Here is an 8,874-nt window from a genome sequence, read left to right as displayed (position 1 = left end):
TTAATACCTATTAATTCATTATCATCGAACGTAACGAAACATTTCAAAGATACCTGAGAGAACTTAGAAAGAAAAATATCGTAGACATTTGACTGATAATGAGACGACACCAAGTAAACCATCACAGTGTATTAAGTCGCTATTGTGGGTTATATAGATATAATTATCCTAAATTTACTAAAATCACGAACTAAAAGCACAGTTTATTAATAATACAGCAACATGGTACAGGCTATCTATTAACCATTGCAGAATTATCGACCCCAGTGGCTCAGCGGTATGTCTGCTGATTTACACGCTAAAATCCGGGTTTCGATACCCGTGGTGGGCAGAGCACAGATAGCCCATTGTGCTTAATTCAAAACAAAAAACAAAAGCAGCATTATCTTATACTGAAAAATATATTTTAGTAAATCCAATATAAAGTATTAATTACGTTATATTTTCTAATTTAACTATTATCTAAAGGACATGGCGTGCATATTTGTATCTATGTAACCGAAACAACAAATACATTGTTTCACTATCTACTAAATGGCACCACACAAAACAATCTATAAAAAATTCCACTTTGGTATTCTAAATTCAGACAATTATAAAAATAACTACGATACGTACGACAAACCTTTGTTTATCAAAGAACAGAATTTTAAAGTACTGTCCTCATAACAAGAACCCGACTTTCACTAGAACTAAATCTGAAGGTTTTATTATATCTTTATTGATGTAATATCTAAATATAGTTTTAAGGAAAGGAGTTAAAAACTGTTAATTTTTAAATAAACGATAACACACTTAATAGACCAAAAATAATGTTTGCTTCGCACAATGAGAACAGTTTTCCATTGCATTAATTACTGTAAAAATAATATTTTTATCTTAAAAAATGACCAATTTTTCTAAATTTTTCAGTACGACATTGTCGAAAACAGCCCAGTACTTGTTAACCCTAATTGCTAAGCCTCTCACAGGTTGCAGAGTAAAGTGAATGTTACTTGTCTGACTTTTGCTTCTTATTTCAAGAAGTTGATTGAGATTTTTAGAATCATCTTATGTAAATATACAATAAAAGTATTCATACAAAACTTTAAACCAACAAATTGTACTGGTCGAAATATCCGTGGAATGTGAGGTTGGTAATGTTTTGCTATAAAATTTTGTTATTTCTTCTCAAAGTCGGCTTTTATTTTAATGTCTGGTCTCCATAGTTACTATATGCAAATACTCAGTAATTTTGTGGTTTAACTTTATTGTTGCCTTTCTTCACAGTTTGTATTGGTTTCAAGTGTAACTATACTCTTGAATCAATTGTTGTTATGAAATGACGTACGCCAAAGAGAAGGAAATGATACAAAAATAAAACTGATAAGTGAGCGGTAGCAATGGGAAAACTCAGAAGATATTCAAAGTTGAGTGATGAAAACGAAATTTTATCCTTTAAATCTAATAAAGAAATTGTACCTAGATTATAAATAAAAGGTTTTTTTTCGCGATCACGTGTATGATGATTTGTCGGTGTAGATCTTAAATGTGACAAGTTTTTTTATCGTCTGTAGATTTATTCTGTACATACGACTTTAACCTTTTATATATATTTATTTATATTCACTATATGCGTGTATTATATAAAATATAAAAATAGAGAACCACAAATATTTTAAGATTATATTAAAGTAAACAAATAGATTCTGCTAAGAAACAAGCATTTAAAGTTTAAAGGTATACACGTTTACTAACAGTGATAAAAACAAACTGTAAGATTGGGTGATACATACTCGTGGTTTTTTAACACTCCTACGAAAAAAAATATTTACATCCACTAAAGTGATTTTGGGGCCTATCAGGCCCCATATATTTTTCCAATAGAAACACAGTGATTTAGCAACATTCATTACAAACAACTTTAGAATGGCTCTGACAAACATTTTTTTTTACAATTTGAGCAAACAATTTTCGACTGTCTATCTTTTGATCTGCCGCACAAATGGCATCGTCCTCTTTTTGCCCTCTTTGCAGGCGGTTCACATGAGGTTGTTTTGTCATTATCTTTGCAGTAAATTTCTTTGATTTCAAGCACCAATTGCCGTATAAATTCTCTTCTGGCTCTTGATTTATGTTGACGAAGAAATTCTGGATGTTTTGTCGAGTATAGAACGAAAGCATTGTACGCAGCAAGATCTAGAATGTTATAGAATATGCAGACTGACCAGCGCTTTGATCGCCTCTTTGTTGTATAATATCTCACCAGTTGATCGAGAGGGTCGACACCTGCCTTCGTTGCATTGTAAAGATTGACGATTTCGGGCTTTCCATTCTCTTCTACTTCACCAGACTGATGCTGAGAACTCAGTAGTAGCACATATTTTCCTGGTTTGTCTGAGTGCCTGAGAAGAGTGATGTCGTCATGGTAGAAAACTTTGGTGATAACTCTCTAGATTTTGCATTTATTTCAGGAGGCAGGAAGGTTCTTGATTTCCGTTACATAGTTGTTCATCCACTGTCAGGTATTCGCTTGGGTTGTAACTGTTTTGCAATTTTCAATGAAAAATTCCAGACTCCAGAGATGGCGGCATCTTTGATTTCTCTATTTCTTTGAGAGTGGATGTCAAATCTGATTTTTGAGCACATTTTTTAAAATTTGTCTTGTGTAATCAGTTTTCGCAAAATGGCAAACCGAATTCGGTTGAAAACATTTCGTCTATCGATGCATTTTTGGATTTGCTTATTCCAAGGAAAAGATTAGCTGCGATCCATTTCCAGAGGTCTTCTTCAAAATTGGTTCTTTCATGACGGTGTTTGTTGAGTGAATGATCTGTTCCATCATATTATCAGAAATGAAAATTTTGAATGTTTCGAATGGTGTAGAGACTCTTGGAGCAGCTTGCCTTGTAATGCCTGGGTTCCCATTGAATATATTGAGAGCTGCGGTTCTCCTGTTGATCCTTGAAGGTGTTGTTGAATAACTAAAATTCTTATCTTTGGACAAAAGTTCGTTCACTGGCATCGTAGTAAGATCTTCTTGATTACTTTCTTCACTTTCAGAAGGGTACGGAGCGATTTGTTCATCATTTTCGGCTTCAGAAGGATCATCATCACAACTTTCAGAGTAGTCTTCGAAATTATCATGTTCACTTTCATCGTCGGATGGTTTTGTCAGTAAATGTACAGCTTATCAAGAGATATCATTTTTGACACGGTTTGAAGATTTCAGCTCCTGTATATATAGGATTTGTAGATTCTTCTAGAATATTCTAGAAGCATCAAGATTATTCTAAATACTTCTGTAAAGTTTCTAGAATGTTCTAGAACAGGCGTGGGCAAACTAGGCAATAATCAGGACCGTCTAAAATTATTGTTGGAGTAGAGTTATTATCCTAAATATCCATCTTTTGAAAAGAAGTTGTAAAATTAATATATTTTTACTATAATTTGCTTTTTTCGGTTGCCCAGGCCTGTTCTAGAATTATTCAGGAAATAAATAAAGTCATTTTTATGTTTTTCGATCTGGGGCCTAATAGGCCCCAAAATACCCTTAGTGGATGTTTAAAAAAAAAATTTAAATATTATTTCGCAAATGTCTGAAAAGTCAAAATATTATTGCTCCTTAAAATATAAAGGGATAGGGTCAGTTAATGGCAATTTCATTTAAATACAAAATTATTAGCGTAATATTAATAACCTTTCAAGTTGCTCTGGGGCCTATTAGGCCCCAATTTTCGTAGGAGTGTTAAACTATAATTCATGGAGCCCTTGAAATTAACGTATTTCTCATTTACTTTCTATGTTTTAAGAAACACAACAAAAATGTAAACATTAATGAATAAATAGTAAAATGCATGTGTACATTATACAGTAACGTACGGTAGCCGAAATAGCGTAGTTTTGTAGGCAAATACGTAGTTAGGCCTACTGCATTTGTGTTATTGTCTAAACTAAGATAAATTTAACACCACATTCAAAACTTGACAACTTTATAACAAGAGAACAGAAAATTTTATAAGCAAGTGCACAAATAACACCTTCATACACATATACTGCGAAATTCGACAGACATAAAATGGATGAGCAGTAGCACTGAACACCTGCGACCTCAGATCCTACAACAATGGTTCCCAACCTTTTTTATGGCCCGCACCTCTAAAAAAATTTAATATGTTCTCGAACACCTAACAGTAATTATTTATTTAAGAATAAAGGTGAAGGTGGTCAAAACAAATTTTTATAATTAGTTGTAATGATATATAAACAAAAACGAAACATTTGGAAAAGAAAAAAATATTACAACAAACTAAAATTTGCATAAACCGGTTTCTACATGGCCAACAAAAAATATGTTATTTGGTTGGGAACCACTGTTCTACAGTGTTTACTGAACCGGCGAAACTTTGAACCATATAATAAATATTTTACACATTTTAATTACAATTTTATTACCTTTGAAATTTTGTTTGTAAATGTTGTACCTACAAATTGTATTGGTCGAAATACCCATGAAATGCAAGGTGAGAAACTTTTGACTATAAAATTTAGTTCTTTCTTCGCACAGTTCGATTCTTACTTTAAGATTTCGTCTCCTTAGTTACTATATGCAAATATTCAATAATATTATGGTTCCATTTTATTGTTGTCTTTCTCAGTTTGTATTGGTTAGAAATCAAGCAATATATCATGCTTGAAGTACCTGGCTGCCAGATGTTCACAATGAATAATACAGTGAACAAGGAGAAACTCTGTAAAGCTGGGATCACTTTTCATAAGTGCAATTAATCCTTCATTTTTCCCCACCATTGCAGGTGCTACATCTGTTGCACACTGACGAGTTTACCCAGTGGAATATCAGTATTTGTTCTGTCAAACTCATATTTAATGTCAACACTACGTTTTTTTGGAGCCAGAAAGTACAACATTTCTTTCACAGTTACATCAGAGGAAACATAACGAATAAATACCGCCAGTTGTGAGTTGTCTTGTATGTCTGTAGATTCGTCAAGGGCTCAGCTGAATGCAAGAGAATTCTTTAAATCATTTTGCGTGCGACTTCAGTGCTGATCTGGGAGATACGTCTCTCTTTAGTGTGGCGTGAAGCTACTGGTTGTGCTGTTAATCACTGAAGTTTTGTGTTATTTGAAAGTGACACTGCAGTAACTTCAGCGATATTCTTGTTAACAAATTCACCATGATAATATGGGCGTTTAGTACGAGAAATATTCCATGATATAACAAGAACTAGCTTCAGTCGTTGTATCAACTTCCTCACTGAACATTGTAAACAGTGTCTGCTGGCTATTTATTGATGATTTTAACACAGTTAACTTGTTTTATCTGTAATTATGATTTAGGTGGATAATCAGACGATACGTTTTGTGATTTTTTCACAGTGTTGTTTCAAGTTACTGGCTTTGTAATGACTGAATAACACGTTGCAGGTAATATATAAAGATTTACCTCCTTTAACGGTGAATGTAAAATATTCCGCCCACTCTAGCTTAAAATTTCTGTTTTCATCTACACACAAATAAGAAATTTGTTTGCTTTTTTTGAATTTCGCACAAAGTTACTCGAGGGCTATCTGTGCTAGCCGTCCCTAATTTAGTAGTGTAAGACTAGAGGAAGGCAGCTAGTCATCACCACCCACCGCCAACTCTTGGGCTACTCTTTTACCAACGAATAGTGGGATTGACCGTACAATTATAATGCCCCCACGGCTGGAGGGCGAGCATGTTTGGCGCGAACCCGCGACCCTCAGATTACAAGTCGCACGCCTTAACGCGCTAGGCCATAATAAGATTGACCTAAGAATAACTTAATGTGTGATCTCGACAGATACCACGTACATGATGTAAATAGTCTTAAATACCTCTCCCCTTTAACATGTATTTAAGGAATGTTACACAAGCTGACCACTACGCACTAGTTGTTGTTTTGAATTAAGCACAAAGCTACACAATGAGCTATCTGTGCTCTGCCCACCACGGGTATCGAAACCCAGATTTTAGCGTGTAAGTCCGCAGACATACCGCTGAGCCACTGGGGGCCTACGCACAAGACACTTAATTATTGTTTTCCATTATTGTTTCATAATTTTCTTTTATAATTCTCTTATATTTTTATTATATTAATTAATTTTATTTTATTGTTACGACTAATAGTAGTATCGTTTTCTCTATGGAGAAAAGTAACATATAAAAAAATATATTGAAATGAAAATCAAACAAAAAAAAAAAATATTTAAAAAATTTCTTTTCGTGTCCATGCATGGACTGTGTCCTGAAGCGGGCCCGAGTACGGTGCTACACTCTATCGGCCTAGCCCAAAGCTATAACAACTAACAAACCCTGAACGTCATCAACGTTCGGAAGGAGGAAGAGGCATCTGACCTTTCTGGGTATTTCACATCAATACCCAAATACCCACTTAGAGCGAACGAACGAATGTAGTAATTGAAAGCTTAGTAACAAGGTTTATTTGTAAGTGTAGTCATTGAAATTTGTAATTAGCGTTAATCATTTGATTCTTGTTAATTATTTTTTTTTATAAATCACCACAATAATATATTATTAATCTGCTATTACTAGAATATCCTCATTATGCGGACATATTTAACACTTAAACTTTGAAGAAAATATAGATTATAACTCAGAATCCGATTCAAACTGAATGAAATTGGATGTCTTATTCGATTTCGAGCCAAATTTAGCTATCTGGAAACTTAAGTGACACACCAACTTGTTATGTATATGTAGGCCTCTTGTAACCAGGCTTAGATTTAATTATAATTTTAAGTTGTGAATGTACATATTGTAAGTTATTAGTAATAATGCGCGAAGGAAGTTGTAATAATGTGATAAAAAATGTAGTAATCATTAAGAGTTTGTTTGTTTTGAATTTCGCGCTAAGCTACTCGAGGGCTATGCGCTCGTCGCCCCTACTTTAGCAGTGTAAGACTAGAGGGAAGGCAACTAGTGATCACCACCAACCGCCAACTCTTAGGCTTATCTTTCACCAACGAAGAGTGAGATTGACTGTAACCTCATAACGCCCCCACGGCTCAAAGGGCGAGAATGTTTGGTGCTACAGGGATTCGAACCCACGACCCTCACATTATGCGGGCCTTAACCCATCTGGCCATGCAGGGCCACTAAGTAAGAGTAAGACTTAAGATAATTTGAATTAGGTTGGTTAAGAATCCCAGTGGTAGTGATACTACATTAACAATAATCTGAGTAAATGAATAACATATATTGTCTATAATACTTACAGAACCATTTTTCTAAAGTTTTATTATTTTAAGCTTGTTAGTTTAATACTTGTAATTAAACCATGAATTATGATGTTCTTGCTTCATGGTTGAGGTCTAACAAATAACTTAATACTTAGTATTAAATATTTGTACTGACAGTACAATGTTTGATACTTAGAAGTTTTTACAATATTAATAAAATGTTTATTTTCTTACTAATATTCAAATTTTCTATAATATTCAAATATAATAAACCAGATATATGAATCTGTTTGTTTCAAGTTCTGTTCTTCATCTAAGAGAAGATTTTCCTGAAAGAAACAAAACAAACTGATTCAGTACTTCTGTCTATATGTGTGAAATTATTAATATCTTGTTAACAAGTATATCACAAAATGAACACTGCAGAAGTTGGAAATATGTTTTTTGATACATGAAAAATTACATGTACACATAATTTGGACTGCACAAGGTGAAAGTTAATGTGTGTATAGGTAACTCTAAAAAGATAATCTGAAAACAGTCAAGGAATCTCATTAAAACAACATTATAATCTAAACTTGTAACTTTTAATATATATTGATATAAGATTATTGTTCCATGGTAAATGTTTCATAATGGCAACTTCATTTGCATTTTAACCTGTTGCACACTAAGTCATAATTTCTAATAGGTTAACTCTGAGGCAACAGTCTTCTACTTTGAGTTATCATTATTATCACAACATCACAAAAAAGATGTCTTTCAAAAAATAAACCTCCCATGGACTTTGTGGACTACTTTCATAAGAGATTTTGTAATACTGGATCAACTAATTCATTTTTTTTAGCCTTTCTGCAATAAAATATATCAAATACAAAACCTTAAAAACTTTAATACACAAACAACATTAGACTCGGCATGGCCAAGCGTGTTAAGGCGTGCGACTCGTAATCTTAGGATCGCGGGTTCGCATCCTCGTTGCGCCAAACATGCTCACCCTTTCAGCCATGCGGGCGTTATAATGGTACGATCAATCCCACTATTCGTTGGTAAAAAGAGTAGCCCAAGAGTTGGCGGTGAGGATGACGACTAGCTGCCTTCCCTCTGGTCTTACACTACAAAATTAGGGACGGCTAGTACAAATAGCCCTCGGGTAGCTTTGTGCGAAATTCTAAAACAAACAAAGAAACATCATTACAATTTATGATAATGGTTGTTACAAATAAATGATTTATTTATATAAATTTTACAAACTCACAAATAATTTAGTCTCTCTTTGGTTCAGAATTGAATATTGTATCGATGATCCAGGTCCACGATTAGCGAATTAATTCTGACTTTGTTGTTATACCTTGCTCAAGACTTGCCCTTTATTCTTAGCTGTCCTTGCACCACTTACAAGGTAACTTTTACCGACGAAGATATTTAATGTCCTCTAAGAATACTAACGTCATATAAGTTAATTCACTTATGTTAAATGGATTGTAATGTTCGAGAATCTATAAATATTCCTGCAATACAATTCTGTGATTTTACGACGTTAATCCCATTACAACTTACGAAGCTTATAGTGTACTGACTCTAGCGACCAAACAACATACTATTTTTCCCGCGTTTTTGCGATGGCTTTATAGCTCATGGTTTCTAGAAAG

This window comes from Tachypleus tridentatus, unplaced genomic scaffold (assembly GCF_004210375.1).
Source record: "Tachypleus tridentatus isolate NWPU-2018 unplaced genomic scaffold, ASM421037v1 Hic_cluster_2, whole genome shotgun sequence".
Taxonomy (NCBI): Eukaryota; Metazoa; Arthropoda; class Merostomata; order Xiphosura; family Limulidae; genus Tachypleus; species Tachypleus tridentatus.
Note: the sequence above shows the minus strand (reverse complement) of the source record.